We start from the raw sequence: 17,837 nt of genomic DNA, 5'->3' as shown, positions 1-17,837 counted from the left end.
ATTACAACAGTGACTACACGCCAAAAAAAAGTATTTCATTGACTGTAAAGTGCTTTGGGACGTCCAGTGGTCATGAAAGGCGCTATAAAAATACAAGTCTTTATGTTTAAATAGAGCCAATTAATGAACTATCTGGTTCTGTGGCTGGGAGAAGATCATGGGACGTCTCCAATGCACCAAAACTGCATCAATATTCTTATATTTTTTGTTGTGTACTTTGTGGAGGATAAATGATTTGTGAAGCTAATCTTTGGTCTTTTTCTAATTAACTATCGATAGCAGTTCATTTGTAAAAAATAATACTGCATGTTCACTCTGATTCTTGCACTCATACTTCCATTGGTTTTGATCACTGAAGAAAATACAAATCGTCAAACCAGTAATAAGGCTTCGGCTCCAAAATGTTAGTTTGCATTATAAGCCAGCGGGAGCCTGAGCAGCGATGAGTTATAACGGCTTATTCTGTACTGCTGACATGTGAAACTGATATACCACCCTGTATAAATAATAGCTTACTGCTCCTGTGGGGATTTATGCAAGTTGGAAGAATGGTGTATGTGGGGGGGGGGACAGGTTTCCAATCCTGAAAAATGCATGGTGTTGAGGAATATTCAGATCTGTCTTTAAGAACATAAGAAATAGGAGCAGGAGTAGGCCACCCGGCCCCTCGAGCGTGCTCCGCCATTTTAATAAGATCATGGCTGATCTGATCATGGACACAGCTCCACTTTCCTGCCCGCTCCCCATAATTCTTTATTCCCTTTTCGCTCAAAAATCTGTTCATAACGCCGTCTTAAATATATTCAATGACCCAGCCTCCACAGCTCTCTGGGGCAGAGAATTCCATAGATTTACAACCCTCTGAGAGAAGAAATTTCTCCTATCTCAGTTTTAAATGGGCGGCCCCTTATTCTGAGACTATGTCCCCTAGTTTTAGTTTCCCCTACGAGTGGAAATATCCTCCCTGCATCCACCTTGTCGAGCCCCCCTCATTAACTATCATTATCTTATATGTTTCAATAAGATCACCTCTCATTCTTCTGAACTCCAATGTGTATAGGCCCAACCTACTCAACCTATCTTCATAAGTCAACCCCCTCATCGCCGGAATCAACCTAGTGAACCTTCTCTGAACAACCTCCAATGCAAGTATATCCTTCCTTAAATACAGAGACCAAAACTATTGTATATGTAGGCACCTTGTTAGTGACTCCACAAGGCAGGGGTATGGTACTCAAACTGTGAAGACTGTAGCCCTTTATTTGCAGCTCCTAGAGTGAGGACACCAAGAGGTGAGCTCCTTTTTATACTGGGTTACCTGCAGTACCCTTAGGTCTCCAGCAGCATTATCCTCTGGTGTACAGGTAAGGAGTGTACAGGGTGAAGGTACATTCAGTGTTACAGACATCATATAACAATACAAGCCTGCATACATAACAACACTCCCCCCCCCCCCCTAAGCATTTTTTAAGTCTGTATTGCCATGACCTGGGGGGGTGATCAGTAGGGGGCTGTGGGAGGTTATGGTGAGGGTTGTGTGGGTGCCAGGTGTGATCCCTGTGCTTGAGGCTGGCCTCATACATTTCCCCCCCTCCCTCATACATAGACTATGTGGGTGCCATTGTTGTGGGATCCCTCAGTGGGGTAGCCAGTGCAGCAGTGGGTAGGGTACATACTCTGTAGAGTGGGTAAGTGTGTGGTGGTGGGCAGGGCTACAGGACTGTGTGGGCTACTTGTCCTTCATTTGGGATCAGAGTCTGGTCATCCCAGGGTTCGGCAGGAAAGCTGGAGGGTACTGGCCTCTCACTCCTGGTGTTGACCCTGGTGGCCAGGGGGTGTAGGGCCGATCTGGGGAAGGTTGCCAGTGGTGGTGGCTGTGCTACCCATTGACCACTGGTCTGCTCCCATTGGGTGTATGTGAGCCCTTCCTGGGGCATCATATTTGTTCCAAAAGTCCAGGCTACATGGTCAGGTAGCTCGCTGGACCTGGGGATCTCCCACGGGGGGGATTCCACTAGCCTTTACATTGTCCCTGTAGAACCCAGTGTCCTGTAACAATCTACTACCTATATACATGACACATTGGCTCCGATCATACACAGTCGAGTCTACATTATTAACTACCTTTGCATTGTTAATTACAGCATTTACATCACTTTCTTGTATCATAGGCTCTCCAAACATGGTTACATGAGTCATTTTGAACTTTCTATCATAATCATCAGACATTACAAACTTGTTCTTACACTTATTCATTTCATTTTTCTCATCAATTACTCCGGCATCACAATTTCAAGTTACATTATCATACCTGCATTTGATAACTGCATTTTTAACTTTAAAGTCCTTGTCATCTTTAAATTGAAACTGTCCCTTTAAATTCTTTGGGTTACACGGTCTCTTTTAAGGAGGCCGTCCAATCCGGTTCGCCGCTCAGTGCCACGTGTCACTCCTCCAACGCTGCCCCTCGTGGTCTGGTCGCGGCCATTTTGATTTTAGGTTCTTCGTCTCGTGGTGCAGCCGCCATCTTCTCGCTCTCCTCCAGGTAGGCTGTGATGATCTTTCCCTCCTCAGGTTCGGCCATGGACGTCGGGGATCCACTTTTTTCGACGGTATTCGTCTCATAGAGTCCTGCCATGGCCCGGAAGGTGAAGTTTGGATTTTCGGTTCCGGAGATCTCGCCACGGTGTAGTGAAGTCATCGCCGCGCAGTCGAGCTGGACAGTGGGATCTCTAGCGATGGATCCATGTTCGGGGCTGCGTTGGATGTCGATTGTTGGAGCCCGGAGGCAGTCGTCACTTTGACCGACTTGGACCTGCTTCATCCAACTTCTGCCGAGCAGTGTCGGACCATCGCCGGCAACAATCCACAGGGAGAGTTTGTTCATCACGCCGCCCTGGGAGACCTGGACGTCCACGCTGCCAACGACCGGGAGTTTACCTTTGGTGTAGGTGAGCAGCTTCGCTTCGACAGGAGACAATTTTGGTCGGTTGGCAGGATTGATCCAAAGTTTTTCAAAGGTCCTCTGGCTCATCAAAGACTGGCTTGCCTCTGTGTCGATCTCCCTCAAAACTGGAACTCCGTCGATGTCTACTTCCATCTTCCATGGAGAACTTTCGGTGGAGAAGGTATAAATTCCGTACTCTTCTTCCAGGGGTTGAGCAGCTTCATCTTCATCTGTGGCACAGCCCCGGTGATCAGCCAACTCTTCAGAGACACGATGAGTAAAGCTTTTTCTGCACATTCTCTGAAGATGCCCTTTCTCTTTGCAGCCTTTGCAGGTAAAGTCTTTGTAGCTGTTATGTATTTAATCCTTTGGAACTTGCATTACACCTGACCACCAGAGGGCCCACCTGCTGGAGTCCCAAGGGATCACAGCATCCCTTGGGAGCACAGTATATAAGCAGGCCACCCACGAGGTACCTGCACTCTGGAACCTTAATCAAGGAGCTAAGGTCACACTTGCTCATTTCACACAGTACTCAGTCTCACCATTTATTATGAGCATAACAATTGGCAATGAGGTAACGAACAACCGCGTGAAAATGCAAAGAACAGTCGGCATCCTGGAGAAGTTCTCAAAAGGGGATGATTGGGAGGCCTTTGTGGAGAGACTCGACCAATACTTTGTGGCCAACGAGCTGGAAAGGGACGAGAACGCTACCAAACGAAGGGAGATCCTCCTAACTGTCTGTGGGGTAACAACCTATGGCCTCATGAAGAATCTCTTGGCCCCGACAAAACCAACAGAGAAATCCTACGAAGAATTGTGTACGCTGGTCCTGGAGCACCTAAATCCTAAGGAAAGCGTTTTGATAGCGAGATATCGGTTCTACACGTGTCAACGATCGGAGGGTCAGGAAGTGGCGAGCTATGTTGCTGAACTAAGGCACCTTGCAGGACATTGTGAGTTTAAGGGATTTCTAGAACAAATACTCAGAGACTTTTTTGTACTGGGCATCGGGCATGAGACAATCCTTCGAAAACTGCTGACTGTAGAAACTCAAAATCTGAGTAAAGCCATAACGATAGCCCAGGCATTTATGTCCACCAGCGACAACACCAAGCAGATTTAGCAGAACAAAGACGTTTCATAGAAAACATAGAAACATAGAAAATAGGTGCAGGAGTAGGCCATTCAGCCCTTCTAGCCTGCACCGCCATTCAATCAGTTCATGGCTGAACATGCAACTTCAGTACCCCCTTCCTGCTTTCTCGCCATACCCCTTGATCCCCCGAGTAGTAAGGACTTCATCTAACTCCCTTTTGAATATATTTAGTGAATTGGCCTCAACTACTTTCTGTGGTAGAGAATTCCACAAGTTCACCACTCTCTGGGTGAAGAAGTTTCTCCTCATCTCGGTCCTAAATGGCTTACCCCTTATCCTTAGACTGTGACCCCTGGTTCTGGACTTCCCCAACATTGGGAACATTCTTCCTGCATCTAACCTGTCTAAACCCGTCAGAATTTTAAACGTTTCTATGAGGTCCCCTCTCATTCTTCTGAACTCCAGTGAATACAAGCCCAGTTGATCCAGTCTTTCTTGATAGGTCAGTCCCACCATCCCGGGAATCAGTCTGGTGAATCTTCGCTGCACTCCCTCAATAGCAAGAATGTCCTTCCTCAAGTTAGGAGACCAAAACTGTACACAATACTCCAGGTGTGGCCTCACCAAGGCCCTGTACAACTGTAGCAACACCTCCCTGCCCCTGCACTCAAATCCCCTCGCTATGAAGGCCAACATGCCATTTGCTTTCTTAACCGCCTGCTGTACCTGCATGCCAACCTTCAATGACTGATGTACCATGACACCCAGGTCTCGTTGCACCTTCCCTTTTCCTAATCTGTCACCCTTCAGATAATAGTCTGTCTCTCTGTTTTTACCACCAAAGTGGATAACCTCACATTTATCCACATTATACTTCATCTGCCATGCATTTGCCCACTCACCTAACCTATCCAAGTCACTCTGCAGCCTCATAGCATCCTCCTCGCAGCTCACACTGCCACCCAACTTAGTGTCATCCGCAAATTTGGAGATACTACATTTAATCCCCTCGTCTAAATCATTAATGTACAATGTAAACAGCTGGGGCCCCAGCACAGAACCTTGCGGTACCCCACTAGTCACTGCCTGCCATTCTGAAAAGTACCCATTTACTCCTACTCTTTGCTTCCTGTCTGCCAACCAGTTCTCAATCCACGTCAGCACACTACCCCCAATCCCATGTGCTTTAACTTTGCACATTAATCTCTTGTGTGGGACCTTGTCGATAGCCTTCTGAAAGTCCAAATATACCACATCAACTGGTTCTCCCTTGTCCACTTTACTGGAAACATCCTCAAAAAATTCCAGAAGGTTTGTCAAGCATGATTTCCCTTTCACAAATCCATGCTGACTTGGACCTATCATGTCAACTTTTTCTAAATGCACTGCTATGACATCCTTAATAATTGATTCCATCATTTTACCCACTACTGAGGTCAGGCTGACCGGTCTATAATTCCCTGTTTTCTCTCTCCTTTTTTAAAAAGTGGGGTTACATTGGCTACCCTCCACTCGATAGGAACTGATCCAGAGTCAATGGAATGTTGGAAAATGACTGTCAATGCATCCGCTATTTCCAAGGCCACCTCCTTAAGTACTCTGGGATGCAGTCCATCAGACCCTGGGGATTTATCGGCCTTCAATCCCTTCAATTTCCCCAACACAATTTCCCGACTAATAAAGATTTCCCTCAGTTCCTCCTCCTTACTAGACCCTCTGACCCCTTTTATATCCGGAAGGTTGTTGGTGTCCTCCTTAGTGAATACCGAACCAAAGTACTTGTTCAATTGGTCTGCCATTTCTTTGTTCCCCGTTATGACTTCCCCTGATTCTGACTGCAGGGGACCTACGTTTGTCTTTACTAACCGTTTTATCTTTACATACCTATAGAAACTTTTGCAATCCGCCTTAATGTTCCCTGCAAGCTTCTTCTCGTACTCCATTTTCCCTGCCCTAATCAAACCCTTTGTCCTCCTCTGCTGAGTTCTAAATTTCTCCCAGTCCCCGGGTTCGCTGCTATTTCTGGCCAATTTGTATGCCACTTCCTTGGCTTTAATACTATCCCTGATTTCCCTTGATAGCCATGGTTGAGCCACCTTCCCTTTTTTATTTTTACGCCAGACAGGGATGTACAATTGTTGTAGTTCATCCATGCAGTCTCTAAATGTCTGCCATTGCCCATCCACAGTCAACCCCTTAAGTATCATTCGCCAATCTATCCTAGCCAATTCATGCCTCATACCTTCAAAGTTACCCTTCTTTAAGTTCTGGACCATGGTCTCTGAATTAACTGTTTCATTCTCCATCCTAATGCAGAATTCCACCATATTATGATCACGCTTCCCCAAGGGGCCTCGCACAATGAGATTGCTAATTAATCCTCTCTCATTACACAACACCCAGTCTAAGATGGCCTCCCCCCAGTTGGTTCCTCGACATATTGGTCTAGAAAACCATCCCTTATGCACTCCAGGAAATCCTCCTCCACCGTATTGCTTCCAGTTTGGCTAGCCCAATCTATGTGCATATTAAAGTCACCCATTATAACTGCTGCACCTTTATTGCATGCACCCCTAATTTCCTGTTTGATACCCTCCCCAAAATCACTACTACTGTTTGGAGGTCTGTACACAACTCCCACTAACGTTTTTTGCCCTTTGGTGTTCTGCAGCTCCACCCATATAGATTCCACATCATCCAAGCTAATGTCCTTCCTAACTATTGCATTAATCTCCTCTTTAACCAGCAATGCTACCCCACCTCCTTTTCCTTTTATTCTAACATTCCTGAATGTTGAATACCCCTGGATGTTGAGTTCCCAGCCCTGATCATCCTGGAGCCACGTCTCCGTAATCCCAATCACATCATATTTGTTAACATCGATTTGCACAGTTAATTCATCCACCTTATTGCGGATACTCCTTGCATTAAGACACAAAGCCTTCAGGCTTGTTTTTTTAACACCCTTTGTCCTTTTAGAATTTTGCTGTACAGTGGCCCTTTTTGTTCTTTGCCTTGGGTTTCTCTGCCCTCCAATTTTCCTCATCTCCTTTCTGTCTTTTGCTTTTGCCTCCTTTTTGTCTCCCTCTGTCTCCCTGCATTGGTTCCCATCCCCCTGCCATATTAGTTTAACTCCTCCCCAACAGCACTAGCAAACACTCCCCCTAGGACATTGGTTCCGGTCCTGCCCAGGTGCAGACCGTCCGGTTTGTACTGGTCCCACCTCCCCCAGAACCGGTTCCAATGCCCCAGGAATTTGAATCCCTCCCTGCTGCACCACTGCTCAAGCCACGTATTCATCTGCGCTATCCTACGATTCCTACTCTGACTAGCACGTGGCACTGGTAGCAATCCCAAGATTACTACTTTTGAGGTCCTACTTTTTAATTTAGCTCCTAGCTCCTTAAATTCGTTTCGTAGGACCTCATCCCTTTTTTTACCTATGTCGTTGGTACCAATGTGCACCACGACAACTGGCTGTTCTCCCTCCCTTTTCAGAATGTCCTGCGCCCGCTCCGAGACATCCTTGACCCTTGCACCAGGGAGGCAACATACCATCCTGGAGTCTCGGTAGCGGCCGCAGAAACGCCTATCTATTCCCCTCACCATTGAATCCCCTATCAGTATCACTCTCCCATTCTTTTTCCTGCCCTTCTGTGCATAAAGTAACGTCGGTTTTGAGCAGAAATGTACATGGCAGAACGTACACGCCGGCTGCTGTGGCCCGACCTCAATTGACCCAGAGTCCGCCATCATCTGTTAATGCGAGGCAGTTAATACCCTGTTGGCGCTGCAGAGGTGATCATCAGCCCCATCAATGCCGCTTTAAGCACTATTCGTGCCATGGTTGCAGAACAATGGGACACCTGCAATGAATGTGCAGACGAGCTGCAAATCCTGCAAACCACCACGTTGCAGAGGAAGATTGATCCACAGTGGATCAGACTGAGTTGGAAACTCGTATGGAAGAGGCAGAAGTGTACGGGATACTCACGTTCATGACGAAATGCCCACCAATAATGTTGAAAGTTGAACTGAACGGCATTCCAGTATCTATGGAGCTGGATACGGGAGCAAGTCAGTCCATAATCAGTAAAAAGACCTTTGACAGGCTGTGGGGAAAGAAGACACACAGGCCCAAGCTCAGCCCCATGCACACTAAACTAAGGACTTACACCAAGGAACTAATCCCTGTAATTGGCAGTGCAGAAGTCAAAGTCTCCTATGACGGAGCAGTACACGAACTCCTGCTGTAGATTGTGCCAGGGGTTGGCCCGACGTTGTTTGGCAGAAGCTGGCTGTGGAAAATCCGCTGGAACTGGGACGATATCCAAGCGCTTTTGTCCGTCGACGATGCCTCATGTACCCAGGTTCTAAGCAAGTTCCCATTGTTATTTGAGTCAGGCATTGGAAGCTTTTTGGGGGCAAAAGTGCAGATCCATTTGGTTCCCGGTACGTGACCCATCCACCACAAGGTTCAGGTGGTACCGTACATGATGCGTGAAAAAGTGGAAATTGAGCTGGACAGGCTGCAACGTGAAGGCATCATCGCGCCGGTGGAATTCAACGACTGGGCCAGTCCGATTGTCCCGGTACTCAAGGAGGACGGTACGGTTAGAATTTGCGGGGACTATAAAGTAACGATTAACCGTTTTTCGCTGCAGGACCAGTACCCGCTACTCAAGGCAGACGACCTATTTGCGACCCTGGCTGGAGGGAAGACATTCTCCAAGCTGGACCTGACCTCGGCCTACATGACACAGGAGCTGGAGGAGTCTTCGAAATGCCTCACCTGCATCAACACGCACAAAGGTCTGTTTATCTACAACTGGTGCCCGTTGAGGATTCGGTCAGCCGTGGCAATCTTCCAGCGGAACATGGAGAGCCTGCTAAAGTCGGTTCAACATATTGGTGACAGGTCGGGACATCATTGAGCACTTGAAATATCTGGAGGAGGTTCTTAGTCGGTTGGATCACGTGGGGCTCAGGTTGAAACGCTCGAAGTGTGTTTTCCTGGCACAGGACGTCGAATTCTTAGGAAAGAGAATCGCAGCAGACAGCATCAGAACCACCGACGCCAAACCAGAGGCCATCAAGAACCCGCCGCGACCACATAACGTGACAGAGCTGCGGTCGTTCCTGGGACTTCTTAACTATTTTGGTAATTTCCTACCTGGGTTAAGCACCCTGCTAGAACTCCGACATGCGCTACTGCGCAAGGGAGATGACTGGGTATGGGGGAATTCACAAGAGGCTGCCTTTAAGAAAGCCAGAAACGTATTGTGTTCTAACAAATTGCTTGTCCTGTATAATCCATGTAAACGATTAGTGTTAGCTTGCGATGCGTCGTCATACGGAGTCGGATGTGTGTTACAACAGGCTAATGAATCGGAAATTTTGAAACCAGTTGCGTATGCATCCAGGAGTTTGTCCAAGGCCGAAAGGGCCTACACCATGGTTGAAAAAGAGGCTCTGGCGTGTGTTTACGGGGTAAAAAAAAATGCACCAGAACTTATATGGCCTCAAGTTCGAGCTTGAAACTGACCACAAGCCGCTCATATCGCTGTTCTGAGAGCAAAGCGATTAATACCAATGCCTCTGCCCACATCTAAAGATGGGCACTCACGCTGTCGGCAAACAGCTATGTAATCCACCACAGAGAACTGCGCAGATGTTTTCAGTCGGCTACCATTGCCCACCACCAGGGTGGAAATGGCACAGCCAGTCGACTTGCTCATGGTCAGGGAGGCCTTTGAGAATGAGTCCCCTGTTATGGCCCGCCAGATCAGGACCTGGACCAGCCAGGATCCTTTACTGTCCTTTGTAAAAAAAACTGTGTCCTCCATGAGAGCTAGTCCAGTGTCCCAGTGGAGATGCAGGAAGCGATTAAGCCGTTCCACAGACGCAAAGACAAGTTGTCCCTGTCTTTTGTGGGACAATCGTGTGGTGTTGCTCAAGAAAGACAGAGACACATTTATTTGCGAACTGCACCCAGGCATTGTAATGATGAAAGCCATAGCCAGATCTCACGTGTGGTGGCCTGGCATCGACTCAGATTTAGAGTCATGCATGCGCCAGTGCAACACTTGCTCTCAGTTGAGCAATGCACCCAGAGAGGCACCGCTAAGTTTGTGGTCATGGCCATTCAAACCGTGGTCGAGGATCCATGTAGACTATGCAGGCCCAATCCTAGGCAAAATGTTTTTGGTTTTCGTGGACGCTTACTCAAAATAGATTGAATGTGCAATAATGTCTGTAAGCACATCCACGGCCACCATTGAAAGCCTACGAGTCATGTTTGCCACGAACAGCTTGCCTGATGTCCTCGTCAGCGACAATGAGCCGTGCTTCACCAGTGCTGAATTCAAAGAATTCATGACCCATTCAAGCCCGCATCCAATGGCCAGACAGAACGTGCAGTTCAGACCATCAAGCAAAGCTTCAAGCGTGTGTCGGAAGGCTCCCTGCAGACCCGGTTGTCCCGAGTGCTGCTCAGCTACCGCACCAGACGTCACTCGCTCACCGGGGTTCCCCCAGCTGAGCTGCTCATGAAAAGGGTGCTTAAAACAAGGCTCTCTCTTGTCCATCCTGATCTCCGTGATCACGTGGAGGACAAGCGGCATCAACAAAGTATGTACCATGACCACGCAAATTTGTCACGAAATATTGAGATCAATGATCCTGTGTTTGTGCTCAATTATGGACATGGTCCCAAATGGCTCGCTGGCACGGTCACAGCCAAAGAGGGGAGTAGGATGTTTCAGGTCAAACTGACCAATGGACAAACGCACAGAAAACACTTGGACCAAATCAAATTGCGGTTTACCAACAGCTACGAACAACCCGAAGAGGACACCACCAACTTTGACCTTCCAACACACACACAAGTGGCAACTGACATCACAATTGACCACAAAACCGAACTCATCATCCCCAGCAGCCCGGCAAGGCCAGCTGCCCAACAGCCCAGTGAAGAACTGACCAACCCACCCACACCAGCATTTGTACCGAGATGATCGACAAGGGAGCGCAAAGCCCCATATCGTCTCACCTTGTAAATAAGTGTACTGTTGACTTCATGGGGGAGTGATGTTATCTATTTAACCCTTTGTAACTTGCATTACACCTGACCACCAGAGGGCCTACCTGTTGGAGTCCCAAGGGATCCCAGCATCCCTTGGGAGCACAGTATATAAGCAGGCCACCCACGAGGTACCTGCACTCTGGAACCTTAATAAAGAAGCTAAGGTCACACTTGCTCATTACACACAGTACTCAGTCTCACCATTTATTATGGGCATAACAGTAGCAGCTACTGGTGGGCCCTGTGGTTTCCTCACAGCGCCAGCACGGGGCCAGCCGGTTTGCCCCATGTGGCAGACGCAGGGATGCGGGACTCGGGGCAGCATTTCTGCCTTTAGAAGTAGCCATTCGGTGCACTGTGTTCATCAGCTTAGAGTCCTTGGTCAATATTCGCTTGGAATCGCCGACCAAAATCATGTAGGCCTGGATCACTTTAATTGCCTTCTGCAGGGTGACTGTGAAGTCCGCAGAGAGCAATTTGTGGAGGAGGCCCTCGTGGCTGATTCCGATAATAAATATGTGCTTTAGTGCTTCGTTAAGGTGGTTGCCAAAATCACACGGTGCAGCCAATCTTCTTAAATGTGCAGCATACTTAGCAATTTCTTGACCTTCGGGTCGCCGGTGAGTGTAGAACCGGTGCTTGGCTGTGAGGATGCTTTCTTTGGGTTTTAGTTGCTCCTGTATTAGTGTTACGAGTTCCTCATAGCTTTTGATTGTTGTCTTCTCTGGGGCTAGCAAGTCCCTGACGAGACAATGGATAGTGGGCCCACAACTGCTAAGCAGGATGGCCCTGCGCTTGTTCGGTAGTGTAGCCGGTGTGTCCCCATCCAGGTCGTTGGCTATGAAAAAATGTTCCAATCATTTCATGAAAGGATCCCAATCTTCCCCATCAGTGAATTGTTGAAAGTTGCTGAGATTCAACATGCTGAGCATAGTTTGTGACCTCGTATTGTACATGTAGGCACCTTGTTAGTGACTCCACGAGGCAGAGGTATGGTACTCAAACTGTGAAGACTGTATTTGCAGCTCCGAGAGTGAGGACACAAGAGGTGAGTTCCCTTTTATACTGGGTTACCTGCAGGTAACCCTTAGGTCTCCAGCAGCAGCACCCTCTGGTGTACAGGTAAGATGTGTACAGTGTGAAGGTACATTCAATGTTACAGACATCATATAACAATACAAGCATGCATACATAACCAATATCCTGTACAGTTGTAGCTGGACTTCTCCCTGCTTTTATACTCTATCCCCTTGCAATAAAGGCCAACATTACATTTGCCTTCCTGATTACTTGCTGTACCTTCATTCTGACTTTTGTGTTTCATGCTCAAGGATCCCAGGTCCCTCTGTACTGCAGCACTTTGCAATTTTTCTCCATTTAAATTAAATTTACTTTTCTATTTTTTCTGCAAAAGTGGATCAGCCATGATCATATCGAATGGTGGTGCAGGCTCGAAGGGCCGAATGGCCTACCCCTACACCTACTTTCTATGTTTATATGTTTCTATGTTTCTCACATTTTCACACATTATACGCCATCTGCCAAATTTTTGCCCACTCACTTAGCCTGTTTATATCCCTTTGCAGATTTTTTGTGTCCTCCTCACAATTTGCTTTCACACCCATCTATGTATCATCAGCAAACTTGGCTATGGTTATACTCGGTCCCTTCATCCAAGTCGTTAATATAGATTGTAAATAGTTGGGGTCCCAGCACTGATCCCTGCGGCACCCCACTAGTTACTGATTGCCAACCCGAGAATGAACCATTTATCCCGACTCTCTGGTTTTTGTTAGTTAGCCAATCCTCTATCCATGTTAATATATTACCTCCAACCCCGTAAACTTGTATCTTGTGCAGTAACCTTCTATGTGGCGCCTTATCGAATGCCTTCTGGAAATCCAAATACACCACATCCACTGGTTCCCCCTTATCCATCCTGCTTATTACATCCTCAAAGAACTCCAGCAAATTTGTCAAACATGATTTCCGTTTCATAAAACCATGCTGACTCTGCTTGACTGTATTATGCTTTTCCAAATGTCCTGCTACTGTTTCCTTGATAATGGACTCCATGACAGATTTTAACAGATCTATAGTTTCTTGCTTTCTGTCTGCCTCCTTTTTTAAATAGGGGTGTTACACTTGCGGTTTTCCAATCCGCTGGGACTTCTCCAGAATCCACGGAACTTTGGTAAATTACAACCAATGCATCCACTATCTCTGCAGCCACTTCTTTTAAGACCCGAGGATGTAAGCCATAAGGTCCAGGGGACTTGTCTGCCTTTAGTCTCATTATTTTACTTCATTAGTGATCGTGATTGTATTAAGTTCCTCCCTCCCTATAGCCCGTTGATTATCCATTATTGGGATGTTTTTAGTGTCTTCTACCGTGAAGACCGATACAAAATATTTGTTCAACGTCTCTGCCATTTCCCTGTTCCCATTATTAATTCCCCAGTCTCATCCTCTAGGGACCAACATTTACTTTAGCCACTCTTTTCCTTTTTATGTACCTGTAGAAACTCTTGCTATCTGTTTTTATATTTTGTGCTAGTTTACTTTCATAATCTATCTTCTCTCTCTGTATCATTTTTTTAGTTGTTCTTTGCTGGCTTTTAAAAGTTTCCTAATCCTCTGGCCTCCCACTAGTCTTGGCCACATTGTATGCCCTTGTTTTCAATTTGATACCATCCCTTATCTCCTTAGTTAGTCACGGATGGTTATCCCTTCTCTTACAGTCTTTCCTTCTCATTGGGATATATTTTTATTGCGAGTTATGAAATATCTCTTTAAATATCTGCCACTGCTCATCAACCATCCCATATTTTAATCTATTTTCCCAGTGCACTTTAGTCAACTCTGCCCTCATACCTTTGTAGTCTTTAACACCTAACCACATGCTCAAGGTCATTTTTTTCCAAAAGTGAAAAAGCCTACAGAATGCTCGAGACCTGTCCTTAATAAAGCAGCATTCCAGCTGTGTGCATTCCCCACAGGCAGGGGCAGTATTTAATTTTTTTTTCCAAAAATGACCATTTAGCCCAAAACCTGCCCTCGTGATCAGATGGCTTTCTTACACAAAATGAGATGCAAAGAAAATGTGTAACCTACTGACAGTGAATTTAAGTATTTAAGTAACGAGCTAATCATCTAAATATAAAATAGCTGGGACATTGCTTATTTCTGTAGGCGATACGGATGCATGTCCACCTGGGAATTGATTCCATAGTTTTATGTTAAAAATTGATGAGGCCAATTTACTGATCTGAGCATGTTTGTGACAGGAACATTGCAGCCTGGATGTTATGTCTGCCTAAGTCTTGCACAACCAGCCCAATGAATCTTCCTCATTACACATTCTGAGTGAGCTCCCAGCATGCAGTCTGTCGGCGATTGGTCTTACTGTTTGTCAGCAGGACTAACTTTTCATAAGAGAGTGCATTTTTTATGCAAAGAAGTTTTTCTAAACTATATCAGAACTGTAAATATGACAAGGTTAGAACAGCAAGGTTTGCTGACTCGGCAGTGGCGGTGCTGTTAAAAGCGAGACCCAATAGGGTTGACATTCCCAAGAGGAGGGAAGTAAGTCTCCAGTGCTTGAGGGGAGGTGACACTCCATTTCAATTCTATGCTAACCAAAGGAATTGGTTCCAAATTAAGTTTGCAGACGTGAAAAGATTAGTCAAGGTAAGGCTACCCACCATTACTTTATACCAAGTAGCTGAGAAAAATATTTTATTTTATTTATTCATTCACGGGATGTGGGCATTGCAGCCAAGGCCAGCATTTATTGCCCATCCCTAATAGTCCTTGAGAAGCTGGTGGTGAGCCGCCTTCTTGAACCGCTGCGGTCCTTGAGGTGAAGGTACTCCCACAATGCTGTTGGGAAGGGAGTTCCAGGATTTTGACCCAGTGACGAAGAAGGTATGGTGATATATTTCCAAGTTAGACTAATGTATGACTTGGAGGGAAACTTGAAGGTGATGGTGTTCCCATGCACCTGCTGCCCTTATCCTTCTAGGTGGTAGAGGTCAGGGGTTTGGAAGGCGCTACCGAAGAATCCTTGGCGAGGTGCTACAGTGCATCTTGTAGATGGTGCACACTGCAGCCACGGTACATCGGTGATGGAGGGAATGAATGTTTAATGTGGTTGTTGGGCTGCCAATCAAGCGGGCTGCTTTGTCCTGGATCGTGTTGAGCTTCTTGAGTGTTGTTGGAGCTGCACCTATCCAGGCAAGTGGAGAGTATTCCATCACACTCCTGACTTGTGCCTTGTATGTGGTGGAAGACTTTAGGGAGTCAGGAGGTGAGACACTCGCCACAGAATGCTCAGCCTCTGACCTGCTTTATTTAGCCACAGTGTTTATGTGGCTGCTCCACTTAAGTTTCTGGTCAATGGTGACCCCAGGATGTTGATGGTGGGGGATTCGGCAATGGTAATGCTGTTGAGTGTCAAGGGGCGGTAGTTAGACTCTCTCTTGTTGGAGGTGGTTATTGCCTGGCACTGGTGTGGCTTTAATGTTGCTTGCCATTATCAGCCCAAGCCTGAATGCCATCCAGGTCCTGCTGCATGTGGGCAGGGACTTACTTCTTCATTATCTGAGGAGTTGCAAATGGAACTGAGCATTGTCCAATCATCAGCGAACATCCCCACTTCTGACCTTATGATGGAAGGAAGGTAATTTATGAAGCAGCTGAAGATAGATGGGCCTAGGACACTGCCCCAAGGAACTCCTGCAGCGATGTCCTGGAGCTGAGATGATTGACCTTCAACAACCACAAACATCTCCCTTTGTGCCAGGTATGACTCCAGCCAACGTGTTTCCTCTCACTAAAGCTACATTACAGCCCTTTGAATGCTTACCATGCATGGCCACGATGTAACAGGGAACAAATGAAGCACTGCTTCTCTGCTTGCAGGAGAAGACAGCATATAACAGAAGGGAGTAACTGCTCACAGGAGATGGGACCCATAGACTGAAGTTGTTGTGCATTTGAGGAGGTGGAGCTGGAAATCATTCCCATAGTTGGAGTAATAGAATCATAGAATGGTTACAGCACAGAAGGAGGCCATTCAGTCCCGTCAAGCCCGTGCCGGCTTTCTGCAAGAGCACTTCAGCTCGTCCCACTCCCCCGCTCTTTCCCTGTATCCCTGTAAATTTGTTTCCTTCAGGTACTTATCCAATTACCTTTTGAAAGCCACAATTGAATCTGCCTTCACCACCCTTTCAGACAGTGCATTCCAGATCCTAACCATTCACTGCACAAAAACGTTTTCCTCATGTCGCCTTTGGTTCTTCTGCCAATCACCTTAAATCTGTGGGGGCTAATAATATCCTAGTTGTATTCTTTTCTTGTTAGTCAGTCACTCACTTATTCCTGCCCCAGGCATACACTCAAACATAACACTGTATCACACAGTGAATTGTCGCCTAAGTAATGTTTGAAGGATGGCTATTGTAATATATGTGGGTAGAACAAATGAAGGACAGAGACACGATGAGTTGCTAGTCCATGGGCTTGTATTGTTAGGCCGGAGTGAATTGAGCATGCTCATACCAAACCATGTTGCAAACCTTAAAAAAATATATATATTCCCCTCTTAAATACAACAAAACCATGGTCCCAACTTTCCCAGCATTACATGTACCACATAACAAAAACTCCTGGCTTTTTCTTTTTTAAATTAACTACAAATTCTACAAATTAACTACAATCCAGTTTAGTAACAGGTTTGCAGAGCCTTTCTAATCTCCTTACACAAGCTTTTGGTGTTGAACCAATTTTCGGGCTGTTTTATTTTGGTTCTGAACTCAAAGATGATCCTGTTTCTGTTATGTTTGTAATAACTCTATATACTGAATACTGTAAACTAACACAGGTACAAACCTGGCTCTGCTTTATCAGGGTCCAAAGTGATTACGTTACATGATGGCTTGCCTTTTATACCTGGCCTGCACATACGTGCGTATAGCCCAATGACCTCCGATAGTGGTGCCACCTGGTGGCTAGTAACCCCAAGCATACATACATGACAATATCCCCCTTTAAGATATTAGTAACAGTCTTTTTACAAATTGAGACGGTCCGGGGCTTTCCGCTCCCAAGTTGATCGCCTCAGTTCAACTCCAGCCTTGGGCGAGTGTTCTGAGTCTGTTATGACTGGGGGCTGGGTAGCCGATCTGATGGAAGTGGCAATGACCACGTCAGGGACTGAAAGTCCAGATTCATTGATGACAGCAGAGTCCTCTGATGACTGAGGGTAGGTTGGTTGGTCACTGATTGTGTCTTCCTCAGACTGTTCCAGTTCATCCGTGTGCCGCAGCTTTATCTGATCAACATGTTTCCTGCATGTTTCTCCATTCTTGAGCTTGACGATAAACACTCTGTTACCCTCCTTGGCTGTAACAGTATCAGCAATCCACTTGGGACCTTGACCATAATTTAGTACATACACAGGATCGTTAACAGAAATGTCACGTGACACAGCAGCGCGATCATGATACCACTGCTGACCCTGACGTCTGTATTCAACATGATCGTTCAAGTCAGGGTGGACAAGAGAGAGTTTGGTCTTGAGACCTCTCTTCATCAATAGTTCAGCAGGGGTACCCCGGTAAGCGTGTGGGGTCTTGTCCTGTAACTAAGCAATATGCATGACAAGCGAGTCTGCAGTGAACCTTGAGTTACACGTTTCATAC

At 46.4% G+C, this 17,837-nt stretch overlaps 1 protein-coding gene across 1 annotated transcript in view; it reads left to right on the top strand.

Annotated features, from left to right (window-relative positions):
• Positions 1-17,837, top strand: part of adamts6 (ADAM metallopeptidase with thrombospondin type 1 motif, 6) — a 400,523-nt gene that overhangs the window by 190,656 nt on the left and 192,030 nt on the right. The gene's annotated exons all lie outside the window — the stretch shown is intronic.

Source organism: Pristiophorus japonicus, chromosome 2 (assembly GCF_044704955.1).
Source record: "Pristiophorus japonicus isolate sPriJap1 chromosome 2, sPriJap1.hap1, whole genome shotgun sequence".
NCBI classification, from domain to species: domain Eukaryota; kingdom Metazoa; phylum Chordata; class Chondrichthyes; family Pristiophoridae; genus Pristiophorus; species Pristiophorus japonicus.
This window is presented reverse-complemented; position numbering and strand designations above follow the sequence as displayed.